This window comes from Pongo abelii, chromosome 7, assembly GCF_028885655.2.
Source record: "Pongo abelii isolate AG06213 chromosome 7, NHGRI_mPonAbe1-v2.0_pri, whole genome shotgun sequence".
NCBI classification, from domain to species: Eukaryota; Metazoa; Chordata; class Mammalia; order Primates; family Hominidae; genus Pongo; species Pongo abelii.
Genome location: NC_071992.2, coordinates 81,407,177 through 81,421,653, shown reverse-complemented (window position 1 = coordinate 81,421,653; position 14,477 = coordinate 81,407,177). Strand labels below are relative to the sequence as shown.

The 14,477-nt window shown below is 37.3% G+C and overlaps 1 long non-coding RNA gene across 3 annotated transcripts in view; it reads left to right on the top strand.

Moving 5' to 3' along the window:
- The first annotated feature begins 813 nt into the window (after window positions 1-813).
- Window positions 814-14,477, top strand: part of LOC129061029 (uncharacterized) — an 80,650-nt gene continuing 66,986 nt past the window's right edge. For 2 of the 3 annotated variants that reach the window (XR_008527985.2, XR_010141169.1), the window contains exon 1: window positions 13,632-13,791. This is a non-coding gene — a long non-coding RNA (uncharacterized LOC129061029). Of the gene's footprint in view, window positions 884-2,866; window positions 2,975-13,631; window positions 13,792-14,477 lie in introns of those variants that run through there. The other variant, XR_010141168.1, reaches the window with a different exon arrangement.

The following is a 14,477-nucleotide window of genomic DNA, read 5'->3' as shown; positions in this document are numbered from 1 at the left end:
CAACCCTGAGATTATCATACTTCAGTTTTCTGACACATCCCTTCTGAATCATGTACACCCTTTCCCTGTGGTATATAAGCTCTGTGTCTGGGAGGTAATGGCACTGGAATCCATCCTCTTGCTGGGCACAGTAGCTCACGCCTGTAATCCTAACACTTTGGGAGGCCAAGGCAGGGGGATCACCTGAGGTCAGGAGTTCGAGATCAGCCCGACCAATATGGTGAAACCCCGTCTCTGCTAAAAATGCAAAATTAGCTGGGCGTAGTGGCATGTGCCTGTAATCCCAGCTACTTGGGAGGCTGAGGCAGGAAAATCGCTTGAACCCGGGAGGTGGAGGTTGCAGTGAGCTGATATCATGACATTGCACTCCAGCCTGGGCAACAAGAGTGAAACTCAGTCTCAAAAAAAGAAAAACAACAACAACCAAAAAACCCACCCTCTTGTCTTGCGGCTGCTGAAGACACAGACAAGGCTTCTGTTTGTCAGTCCTTATTAAAAGTTTCTTTTGGAGAAACTGGACTCGTCAGCTTCTTTCTTCAGCCTCTCAGCTTCCTTGGACTTTGGGGGTAGGTTTGCATATGTCAGTCCTCCGTGGACAGTGTGCCATTGAAATAAAGATTTAATGTCGCAAACATCCTTGTCTTGTACAGGTATGTCTGGTGGCTGTCCTCAGCCCCAGGGACTGAGGTATATGTAACAGTATATATAACTTCATCTTAATCCTCACAAGCGTTTCTAAGCAACATTTTGACTGATGCAAGAGCTGACATTGCAGAAGCAGCTGTTCATTCTGTTGTCTCCAATGACATGGGAGAGTCTTCCTCCTTAATTAGGAACAGGATGTATGTATGATTTATATCCCCAGGCAATGCCTCTCTAACAGGTGAAGTCTCAATAGTCAATATTTGAAATATTCCTTTATAAAGCCTAAAGTTAATACACAGAATGTGAATGGCAAAATGGCAGACACACCAGTCCGTGGTAAAACTCCTTATTTTTCTGTATCTTCACTATGTATGAAGTAAATGTGGCAATACATATAGAGGCCTAGTACTATAGAATTTTAAAGCTTCAATTTGTTTAACTTTGGGGTTAATGTCCTTGTGCTTGGAGGAAATTTTGAAATGGGTTGGGGTAGTTTTATTACTGCATAGAACATGAATCATGCATAAATAAGTGGAAAGGATACTAGAATTATTTCAAAGAATAGAAGCTTGGTCATTTAAAACACATTACATTTTTTCTCATTATACAATGAATATTCATTTATTATAGATAATTTTGAAACAAAAAATGTGTAAAGAAAAAACCCTACTCTTAATACCCCAAATCAAATACTGTTAACATTTTTGCTATATTTCCTTCCAGTCTTTTTTCAACATGTTGCTACATAAACATGTGCTCATATTTACAAAATTGGGATCAAATTAATTATGCTGATCCCAAATTTGAAAATACAGTTTTATATTCTTTGCTTTTTTGTTACTTATGATTGTATCAAGAAATTTCCTCATTCCACTAAATATTCCTTGAAAATGTATATTTTTAAATTTATTCCTTTCTTGGGACATTCTGGTTTGTTTTTATAATTAAGAGTATGATTAAATATTCCTGTGTTTTTATATGCCAAGTTGTGAAATCCCTGCATACAAGCAAAATGATGCAAAAAGGAGGAAAACTTATTGAAGACATAGCTAGTTTATGTAAAATCGACTTAACATTAACATTACCTGTTGACAATGCTTTAGCATTATTAACCTCCCTGTATGGTGCTTTACTCATCTGTAAGATGGAGGTGACACACTGGTTTATTTTATTTTATTTTATTTTTTTTAGATGGAGTCTCGCTCTGTTGCCAGGCTGGAGTGCAGTGGCGCCATCTCGGCTCAGTGCAACCTCCGCCTCCTGAGTTCAAGCGATTCTCCTGCCTCAGCCTCCTGAGTAGCTGAGATTACAGGTGTGCACCACCACACCCAGCTAATTTTTGTATTTTTAGTAGAGACAGGGTTTCAGCCTCTTGGCCAGGATGGTCTCGATCTCCTGACTTCATGGTCTGCTCACCTCGGCCTCCCAAAGTGCTGGGATTACAGGTGTGAGAACATAGGTAATTGTTTACTTGTATTTGGTTTACACAGTACACTCCTCCAAACACCCTCCTTTCTGTGCTCCAATTGGAATGCTACCCATGTCCCAGCAGTGATGGATGTAGCTGATGGTGCTGATCAATTGAATAATTGTTGTCAACTTCAGAAGAAATGCCTTTTATTAATGCCATTGCTTGACTAAGAGATTTCCCTTTAAATGCCAAGTATCCATTTTATTATGTTTCAATAAGACTTTGTTACTATTTTTTAAAAAAGGTTATTTCATAAAGAAAGGAGTTTGAAAGGATACTCCTACCATTTCCTATATTACCATTCACTTCTTAACTCAGTGAAGCAGAAGTGACAGGAAGGTACCCGGGGCTGGGCTTGGGACTGCTCTGGGCTCCAAGGATGCTGTCTGTGGTGGCTGCCCTTTAATTGTTCACTGTGACTGGAGCTTTTGGTTGTTCTGCTTCTATTTAATATTTCCCATAAAGATCTGATTTTTTTTCTCTGTGTTGTATTAATTATTAAACTAACTTTGTAACAGTGATTTTCAAACCATGATCCACAGACCTGAAGGTGGAGTTCTCTCAAGTGACCTGGAAGGTTGACAAATATGCTGGCTCTAGAACTTAAATCTAGAGATTTTGACTTGGTAAATGTGTGACAGCACCCACATTTTGAGGACCACTTTCATGGTGTCTTAGTGCATTTGGGCTCCTATAACAGAATACCATAAACTGAGTGGCTTATAAATAGCAGAAATTTATTTTTCACAGTTCTGGAAGCTGGGACATCCATGATCAAGGTGCATTTTCGTGTCTGGCGAGGGCCTGCTCTGGTTCATAGATGGCTGTCATCTCACTTTAATTCACGTGGTGGAAGAGGTGAGAGAGCTCTCTGGGGTCTCTTTATCATAAGGGCACTAATCCCATTGATGAGGGCTCTACCCTCATGACCTACTCACCCCTCGAAAGCCCCACCTCCAAATAGCGTCACATTGTGTGATTAGGTTTCAACTTAAGAATTTGGGGAAATACAACTGTTTAGCCTATAGCACATGGGAGGGGCCTGGGCAGTGGTAGGCTTATGGGTGGGCTTTAACAACCCCTTTCCCTATTCTACTAGAATATAATTTTTTTAACTCTGAAAATAGCCGTTCTAAAGAATGCTGTATGTATTCCACCCTAATATAAGCTTCAGAAAAGCACTGACTTTCAGAAGCTTACAGAAAACCAGGGGCTTATAAGGGTGACTCTATAACACAAGGTGGCCACCAGCTACTGTGTTGCTGGAAAAGGTAAAATGCTTTGTCCACTACTACCTTCCTCCTGTCCTTTCCCACCTCTGAGATTGACTCTGCCGTCTATGATGCTTAGAGTGACATTAGTGGATGTTTTCATGAAAAAATGAGAAAACGGGCTGGGTGCAGGGTGTAGTGGCTCACGCCTGTAATCCCAGTGCTTTGGGAGACTGAGGCAGGAGGATTGCTGGAGGCCAGGAGTTTGAGACCAGCCTGGGCAACATGGTGAAACCCCCTCACTACAAAATATACAAAAATTAGCCATGTGTGGTGGCATGCACCTGTAGTCCTAGCTACTTGTAGTCCCAGCTACTGAGGCAGGCTCATCACTTGAGCCCAGGAATTTGAAATTACCTTGAGCTGTGATTGTGCCACCTGGGCAACAGAGCGAGACTGTGTCACAAAACAAAACAAAACAAAACAAAACAAAATCGGGGGGTTGGGGAGAGAGAGAGAGAGAAAGGGCAGAAAGAGTTTCAATAGCATACAAATATGATAGTAATGTGCTTCACAATTTTTGGTGTGGAGGAGTCATATGTATCATTCCTCATGTGAATGTGTTGCTTCTTCCAAGTGGGTTGTTGAAAACAAGAATAATAAGTTATTTAAAACAGTGTTGAACTAGGGGGTCAATAATCATATTTTAAATACTTCAACATATACATGTGATATATGTACATGCATTCGAATTGTTTGGACTCCACTTAAATTTGGGCAGTCATTTGCCTCAAGTAAAATGTGTGTTTCCAGGGATGGTTAGTTTATATTTAACCAGACAACATACTCTACAGCCATTTTTATTTTAGCTTATTATTATTTTTATTTTTTTCATTGAAAAGAAAAATTGTGTATGTTTACGATGTATAACATGATATATTGATATATGTAGATATTGTAGAATGGCTAAATTATGCTAATTAACATATACATTACCTTACACAACACTTTATGTAGTCAGAGCACTTGAAATCTACTTTTAGAAATTGCCATGTAAACAATATTCATGTTGTTAACTATAGTCATCATCGTGTACAACAGATCTCTTGAACTTACTTCTAGGACCAGACATTTTGTTATCATTGTAAGTGGGGTAATAATTAGTGGTTTGCTATTTTGTACAATGGCTTTTAGAAATTGTTTATTTTTCCCTAAAATTATTGGATTGTAAGCTATATGGACTGACCAAAATATTTTAAAGATGCTTTCCCACTCTGCACACAGGAGCGTAAGAAGCTAGGAAGCCCATCTCCCTTTACATATGGGGTTGGTGCTTGAGATTTGAATATGATATGCTCTTAAATTCCCACAATTTAGAAGATTCTCGTCACTTGATACTGACTGAGAGGTTAACCGAATTTTGCTTCTGGAATTAATGTTTTTCTTGATATTTTAAAAAATGCAAGGTATAGTCGGAACACTTAAGAAGACAGAGCCTAGGACTTCTTCCAGCTAAAAAACAATTGCTTTGTGCTAGCTGCTAATAAATGCTTATATTTGTGGCAAAATTTAATCAGAGACTTGTTTTATCTGTAACTTGCCACTAATATAAGCATTTACTAGCAAGTTGGTACAAATATACTTTGATATAACAATATGATGTCAAGATTAGAATTCAACAAGTTTTTAAATATTAAAACAAACTATTCATCAAGAAAGCTTATCTTTGCCTTAAAAAGAAACCCAATTTTCTGATGCTGCGTATCAGAATAAATACAGATTAAACTTGAATTTTATGATAATTAGTATATTATTTACCTGACAATGTAATGACTAGGTGGTGCTTTGTCTTTTTAAAACACCTGTGCCAATTTTCTATTTCTTTAAATATTCTTCATGAAGTAGCTAAAGAGGAAGCATTTCTTCTTCTGGGAAGATGGAGTAGACATACTTTTCCCTATTCTTTCTGCTAAGTACAACTAAAAAACCCTAGACAGTGTTTATAAAATTAACATAAGAAGATTCTGAAAGATGGAAGAAGGCAGAGCAGCTAGAGACCTCAGAACCCAAGGAACAATATAGTGGTAGGTTCTTTGGATGTTTTTTTTTGGTCTAAGTCTCAGACTTAAAGTGTAATAAGCTGGCAACCTGGAAACATCACGTGCGCGTGCGCACGCACACACACACACACACACACACACACACACGCATGCCCTAACACACAAAACTGCTTTCTTTAGCCAGAGGACCAGGTACAGGACAGCTTAGCAAGACAAAAAACTTTTAGGAAACCACTCTATTCCAGTTAACCACCACAGAAAATCTATGACAAAGACTCTCATCCTCACCAGACTGCAACAAGCAGAACCTCACCTGAGCAGGTGTCAGAAGAAACCTAGAAGAGAGTCAGGACTTTCATCACCACTCAGTGGTAATGAGACCACATCTCTGAACCCCATGGTGTCAGTAGAGGTATATATTATGAATATATAATGTAAAACCTAATCAACCACAGAAAAACTATACAAAAAGATCCATTTAAATATATATTTATAGATAATATATATAGATAAATCTAAATGGAATTCTAAAAAATGTTCAAGTAACCCACAGGAAAATAGGAAAAAGAAAGAGAAATGAAAAACTGAGAGAACAAACAGAAAACAAAAAATAAAATGACTTAAACCATAATGTATCAATAGTTGCATTAAATGTAAATCATTTAAATATACCAACTAAAAGACAGAGATTGGCAGAGTATATTAAGAAACAACACAACTATATGCTGTCTATAAGAAATACACCTCAGATATAATATAGAAAGGTTGAATGTGAAAAGATGGAAAAAGATATATCATGCAAATGTTAACCAAAATAAATCAGGAGTGGCTATACTAATAGCATACAAAGTAGATGTCAGAGCAAAGAAAATTACAGAGAAGGAACATTATATAGTAACAAAAGGTCAATCTACCAAGAAAAGATAGTAATCCTGAAGGTGTACACACCAAGCAACAGAACTGCAAAATATGCGAAGTGAAAACTGATAGAACTGAAAAGAGAAACAGACAAATTCATAGTTATAGTTGAAGATTTCAATATTTCTCTATTAACATTGATAGAACAACTAGACAGAAAATTAGCAAGGACACAGAAGAACTCAACAGTATCATTGGCCAACAGAATCTAATTTATATTTATAGAAAGCTTCACCTAACAACAGGAGTACACACATTTTTTAAAAATGCATCTGAAACATATACCAAGAGAGACCATATGCTAGGCTGTAAAACAAACTTACAAATTTTAAAGAATAGAACTCCTATAGTATGTGTTCTCTGACCAAAATAAAATTAAACCAGAAATCACCAAAAGAAAGACAACAGCAAAATCTCTAAACACTTGGAAACTAAATAACACACTTCTAAATAATCCATGGGTCAAATATTATATTGAAGTAAAAAAATTGAACTGCATGAAAATTAATGTATAATATATCAAAAATTGTGGGACACAGCTAAATTAGTGTTGAGATGGAAATTTATAGCACTAAATGCTTTCATTAGAAAAGAGAAAAAGTCTGAAATCAATAATCTAAGCTATCACCTCAAGGATCTAGAAAATGAAGAGCAAAATAAATCCAAAACAAATAAAATAGAATAAATAATAAAGAGCAGAAATCAATGAAATTAAAAATAAAAATAGAGAAAACCAATGGAACAAAAAGAAAACTCTTTGAAAAGATCAACAAAATTGACACATTTCTAGCAAGTGTGATGAAGACGAAAACAGATAATATGCAAATTACCAACATAAGGAATGAAACGGGATATCACTAAAGATCCTGCAGGTATCAAATAGATAATAAGGGAATATTGTGAGCCACTCTGCGTGATTTGACAATTTAGATTAAATGGATTGATGCCTTGAAAAACACAAACTACCATAACTCACCCAAATTAAATAGACAATTTGAGTATCCCTATAATTATCCAGGATTTCAAATTCATTAAAAAAGTCCTAAGTAAATCTCCAGACTTAGAAATTTTAATCAGAGACTATTAACAAGTGTTTAAAGAAGAGCTAACACCATTCTACACAATATTTTCAAAAAATAGAAGAGAAGGGAACACTTCTAACATTTTATGAAAAACCAATATTGCTTTGATACCAAAACCAGATAAAGACAGTACAAAAAAGAAAAAGAAAACAGCAGATGAATACAACATCCCTTGTGAATATAGACACAAAAGTCTTAACAAAGTATTGGTAAACAGAATTTGGAATTCTATAAAAAGAATTAACATACTCTATGACCAAATAAGGTCTATTTCAGGAATGCATGCCTGGTTCAACATTTGAAAGTCAAACAATGTAATCCACCATAGTATCAGGCTAAAGAAGAAAAATCACATAATCATATCAATCAATGCAAAAAGTTTTTTTGAAAAAATTCAGCATCCATTTTTTGTTCAAAAAATCTCTCAGAAAAATAAGAATAAAGAACTTCAACTTGATAAAGTAAATTGACCAAAATCCTAAAGTTAATATCATGCTTAATGGTGAAAGACTACATGCCTCTCTTTAAAAATGGGAACAAGGCAAAGATGTTTGTTCTTACCACTTATTTAGCATAGTGTTGGAAGTTCTAGCTGCTGCAACAAAGCAAGAAAAGGAAATAATAGACACACATATTGGAAATGAGGAAATATGTCTGTCCCTATTTGCAGATGACATGAATGTTTACGTAGAAAATCCCAATGAACCTACATAAGAAGCAGCAGCAGGAGGAGGAGGAGGAGAAGGAGAAGGAGAAGGAGAAGAAGACCTCAACTCATAGAACAGAACTATTAATTGAATTCAGCAAGGTCACAGGATACAAGATCAACATAGAAAAGTTAATTATTTTTCTATGTATTAGCAATGAACACTAAAAGTGTGCTGAAATTAAAAGAAAAATGCCATTTACAACTGCTCAAATACAAAATAGCATAAATATAAGAAAATACAAACAGGACTTTATTCCAAAAACTACAAACAAAATACTGATAAGAAAATCAAAGCTCAAAATAAATGGACATATCATGTTCATGAATTAGAAAATTCAGGATGGAAATTATGTCAATCCTCTCCAATTTGCTGTGCATGTTTAATGCAGTTCCTATCAAAATCCTTACAAGACTTTTTATAAAATATATAGACAAGATTATTCTAAACTTTATATGGAAAGGCAAAGGAACTAGAATAGCTGAAACAATTTTGAAAAAGAAGAGTAAGGTGAAAGAAATCACTATCCAATTTCAAGGCTAATTATGTAACAACAGTAATCAAGATTGTTTGGCATTCATGGAGGAACAGAAGGGGAGGAGTAGAGCCATAGGTCAATGGAACAGAATGGAAGACCCGGAAAAAGACCCATTCAAATATGCCCAACTGATTTTGACCAAGGTGCCACAGCGATTCAATGCAGGGAGAATAAACTTTATGACAAAAGGTCCTGGAAGAGTTTGACATCCAGACGCAGTAAAATTAACCCCATCTAAACCTCATAGCTTAGACAAAATTTAACTCAAAATGGATTGTGAACGTAAATGTAAAATGCAAAACTATAAAACTTACAGGAAAAACACAGGATAAGATTTTCAGGATCTAGGGGTAGGCAAAGTGTTCTTAGGCTGGACACCAAAACATGGTTCATAAAATGAAAATTGATATATTGGACTTGATTAAAATGTAAAACTTTTGCTCTGTGAAAGACCCTGTTAAGCCAATAACAGAAAAGCAACAGACTGAGAGAATATATTTGCAAGCCATATATCCAACAAAACACTAGTATTAGAATAAATAAACAACTGTCAAAACTCAATAGCATAATAAAGGAACAAATAATCTTACTAGAAAGTGGTCAAAAGACACAAAAAGACATTTCCCTGGAAGTGATATACAGATGGAAAATAAACGCATGAAAAATGTGTTCAACATCATTAGGAATTAGGGAAATGCAAATTAAAGCCATAATGAGATATTGCTACACACCTATCACAATAGCTAAAATAAAAAATAGTGACAATATCAGATGCTGGAGAAGATGAAAAGAACTGGATTATATTGCTAGTGGAAATGTAAGCTGGTACAGAACCTATGGAAAAGTTTGGCAGTTTCTTAAACATGCACTTACCTAATGACCCAGCAATTGTACCCTTGGGCATTTACCCCAGCGAAATGAAAACTTCTTAATGTTTGTGCATAGCAGCTTTACTCATAATATCCCCAAATTGGAAATAATAAAAAATGTCTTTCAATGGGTGAGCAGTTAAACAAACTGTGGTATATCCATACTATTACACAGTAAAAAGGAACAAATTATTGGTACAGGCAGCAACTTGGATAAATGTCCAGTGAATTATTGTGAGTGAAAAAAAAATCCAAAAGATTACATACTGTGTGATTCTATTTATATAACATTTTTGAAATGACAGAATTATAGAACTGGAGAACTGATTGGTGGTTGCCAGGGGTAAATGATGCAGAGGTGGGAGGGGCTAAGGGAGAGGTCAAGGGAGAAGGAAGTGGATGTGATTGTAAGAGGGCAACATGAGAGATCCTTGTAGTGAAGATGCTATCTTGACTCTGTCAGTGTCAATATTCTGGTTATGATATTGCACCATGGTTTTGCATGATGTTACTATTGGGGGACACTGGGTAGAGGGTACATGGGATTATTCTCTATTGTTTCTTATTGCTTCATGTGAATCTATAGTTATCTCAAAGTTAAGAAAAAATTAGCTAAGGAAGAATCGTTGCCTCTGGTTTCAGTTACCTTTTCTAGCCAAGGGTAATTTAGAAAACATAGGTTTATGGTATTCCATTTCCAGGTATCTGTGATGTCTATCTATGCAATGATTAAATTATCTTTCATAAATATCAATACCTTCCATGACTGACCAATCTTTGTGATTGATATGGCTTTTTAAGACAATAATTACTTTCAATCAAGCTATAATTAAACCTGCAGGCCTGGGAGTCATCTTGTCTCAGACTTGTTCACATATCATTTAGTCTTGTACATTGATTTTAGGCCATGCCATTGCCATGATGTCTAAGCTCTTGGATGAACATCATTATAACTCCCAAATGTTGAGAGCATATTTTATAGTTGTAATAGTTACTATTTCCTCCAGGGCACTCACTTTGAACTCATTTGGGACCACTAGTGATGTTTCCCATGGCTGGCCCTGAAAATTGGGAAAAAGCAAAGTTGGTTCTTAGTTTTCCACCTGCCACCCACCATCCGCCACCTATACATACCATGCTTCAGCTGCCAAGCCAAAGAAAATGCATTGTAAAGGCACATGTGCATCCATAACATGATGTTCCTTTGGCAGCCCCACTGGGTCCTCAGCCCCAGCCCAGTACAGGGCACCTCATTGCTCCATGTTGTCAGACAAGTGGAGTGTGGGGCAGAGAGAATGGAAGTTCCTCTGGGGTGTGAGTGTTTGGGTACAGAGGATCCTTCAGGTTCCGCCTGGTCTGCTGACTTCCAAACCCAGTAATGGTTCCAGTGTATTTTGCCTGTTGAAGTGACTACCCTGAGTAATTCACCCTCCATGGAACACAGTGGCAGCTTAATGGGGCAAACCTCTTTGGATTTAACCAGACTTTGGTCTAAATCAGGCCTGTAGCATTCAAAGCCCAGAAAGATGCTGCCCTGCCCATTAAAGTATACTTCGAACAGGAGAAGGATGGTGGTTTTGAGGAATGGGTGGTATTTATCATGTACTCTGTCTGATTACTTTTCAACCCTGGGGGTCTGGACTCCTGCTAATTTGTGTGGCTGTCCTAGTGCCTTAAGATCCTGGAGTGAGAAGTATTATGCACTAGGTTGGAAAGGTCAACTGTGACAGAAAGAGATTCTATCCTTGTTAACATCTTGGCTTGATTAATCTCTGCTGTTTCTATCTTTTTCTGCAAGTTTGGCTCACCAAACTTAGGTTCACCAATTCTTTTATTAACTGAAATTTAGAAGATAGAGGCAAAAGAAGAAAAGATTTTAAACTCTTTTTTTTTTTTTTTTTAAATAGAGACAAGGTCTCACGATGTTACCTAGGCTGGTCTCAAACTCCTGAGCTCAAGTGATCCTCCTGGCTCGGCCTAAGATTTTAAACTTTGAATTCTCACTGTTTGTGGTCCAGCACATAATTTTTTTCTATTGAAAGTATTTGGATAAGACTAAATTTATATTTGGTCTTTGTTAGATTATTTTTGATAGTTTGTTCATTCTATTGTCATTCAAATATGCTGTAAATTTGTATATATTTTGTATGTATATATGTATATATTTTGTATGTATGTTTTGTATTACAGGACTCTCTAGGCATGAGTGGAGCTTATTTAGCCAATGGTATTTAGCATTCATCCTGTACATTCTACACACAGATATTTAGTCATTTTTTGATAACAAAATCTTCTTAGGATGTGGGGTGAAAATAAACTTCATTTTTGAGGCAAATAAAACTTCAAAAACAGTTACTATCTACAGTGCTTATTTATAAACTATGATCCCTTGAGAATCCTATACTTAAATAACACCAAAAATAAGGATAGAGGCAAATGAAAAGAAAAACAGAAATGAAGACCTGCTCCCCACCTCAGAGTTTACTTTTTTTACTCTCCATTCCCAGGCCGGAAGCCTCAATTTTTTAATTCTGAGTTTTTAGCACTGTTTTAGTCTTCAGCACCGTTTTGCATTTCCTGGACATATATCACGCGGTGACTCACAGAGCTGGGGTGCACAGGGAAGGCACATTGAGTTGCTCTAACAGAACAAGATGACATGATCTCACAGAATCAGCCCCATGTAATGCGTCATCCACACAATATTACCAAGCAGTTCTTGTCTTGATTCTTAATCTGAGAATATGCTGCAAAATGCTGGAGGGAAAAAAAATCTGTCTTGTGGGATTGCCTCCCTCAGGCATAAAATGAAAACTAATTTGATCTTTTGGAGGTACCTTTGCTCCCAAAGGAACCCAATGTACTCAGCCTCTGCCCGAGGAGTATTAGTCATGCATCTCGGAAATGTTGCCTCCCCTGTGCTGGAAAAGGCAGGTCCCTCTGAGGCAGCCCCTTCTGCAACAGGTTTTATTTTGAGTGGGATATTAAATAGAATTTCTAATTAGAATGACAGGGGAAACTGTAGGGAGGCAAAATAATTTCCCATGTTGGAAGTTGACCAAGACATAGTGGTCAATAATCTTCCTTTTTAAGGGGACTGTATAATTTAAGGGGAATAGACCCTCCTTTATTGCAGAGGAAATAGTGTGAGTGCACAAGGACCTGAATAGGATGAAAGGGCCAGAGCCCCAGTTGGAGGAAAAGTGGACAGTACTCAATAAGGAAGAGAAGAAATCAATCAGTAAGTTGAAATGGATGAGAATGCTGCCAGGCCATCATCTGTATGAGAATATGTGCCTGGTGTTTTAAAAATGTTTGTTAGAATTGAAATGACCATCAAAGGACAATTTCCTCTTGAAGCTACAGTTTCCTCTTGAAGCTCTTGAATTGTCCATCATCTTAAAGATGAAGGTCCTTAAAGGCCATCTGTTCTGTCTTCTGCATTCAGACTGAATTGTTTAAAAACTTCTCAGAAAGATGAGAATCCTAGGGAAAGAATGTCACAGAAACAAAGGTAAGTGAAATCTACATGAAATCCCTCAAGTTTCAACTGAAACTCTTCTTGTTTCAGTTGTTTAAACCTCAGGGCTGGTGGCTGGACCAGGAGAACTGTTGCCAGCCAGTGTCTCCCACGATGCCCTGCTCTTGAACGAGGCTCTTCTTGTTCTTGGTTTAGAGGAGATGAGAATTAGCTCTTCACAGTGCAGAAGCCATTCCCACACTTGAAAGACTTTGTTAACGTGGCTCTTCTTGCTAAACTCAACAATCCATTTCCTTAAAGGTTTTTCTAATTTCATTTCTCAATTCTCACCCTGTGAAGGTTAACGTGAAGGTCTGATACGGAATGAGGAAGCCCTTGAACACTGCCAGGACCTCACTTGCTTAAAGCATTTTTACTATTATATTCATTCGGAGGAGCTGCAGAGCCCTTCATTGTGGAGATGGTAGACAGCTGGATAGCTGACAGGACAGGAAAAAGCCAGTGAAATCTTTGAATTTGTCTGTGTAGCACAAGAACCAGTGACGTGTTGTAAACTGGTGACAGGAAAAGCAATTTAGCACAAAAGCAATTTTGACTGAATTGGGCTTCCAGTGGTGCCTGTGGGAAGAGTCTCAGAGCAGGGCATCATGGGAGACACTGTCTGGCACCAGTTCTCCTGGTCCACCTATCGGCTCTGAAGTTTAAACATGGCGGCTCCTGTTTTCCTCCCAGCCCTGGTGCCAAACGGCAGTCCCACAGGCATCCTTCCCAGGAATGGTTAGGATTAATGGAACGATTGTTATCACGAGGTAGGCTGGGGTTTACAAGTGTAGTATCCCAGAGGCTGTTGATGTCCTTCTTTGCAGCCTGCCTATAATCCAGATAAATTGCACTAGGTGGATAGTGCTGACTGGCTGCAACTTCTTTCTCCTATGGGTGAATAACTATGTTAAAGGTAACACCACATGTTAATTGGAACAATTTTTAAACTAATTAAAATAGCAAAATTATTTGTCTAAATAACATGTTGCCATAGCATGTTTAAGAAAAAAACACCTAAATAGGATAAAATACAATTTTCGACTAACCTTGAACTCCAGTCTCTGCTTAGGCAAACCCTGATTCTGAGAAAATATTGAAAAAAACATTCATTCAACAAACGTGCTTTGAGACATCCTTTGGAATCAAGCACCGTGCTAGGCATCGGGTTTGCGATAGTGAATAAGACAAAGTTGATCCTTGCTCACAGAGAGCTCACATCTGCAGGAACACACTCTCCCAATGGACTGCAAACATCTTTTGAAATTGCAGTTGTTTCAGGATATATGTGGTACCTGGGTTCCGACTCTAGTTCCTGGGAGTTTCAGAACAGAAAGGTTATGAAAACCCTTGTAAGTCCAGGGGAATCAAAATAAAAAATGCAGCAGGTGAAGGACAGCCTTCTCACCTGATTCTAGTTCCCAGAAGAAAAGCATTGTTTGCTCCTTCTTTTCCT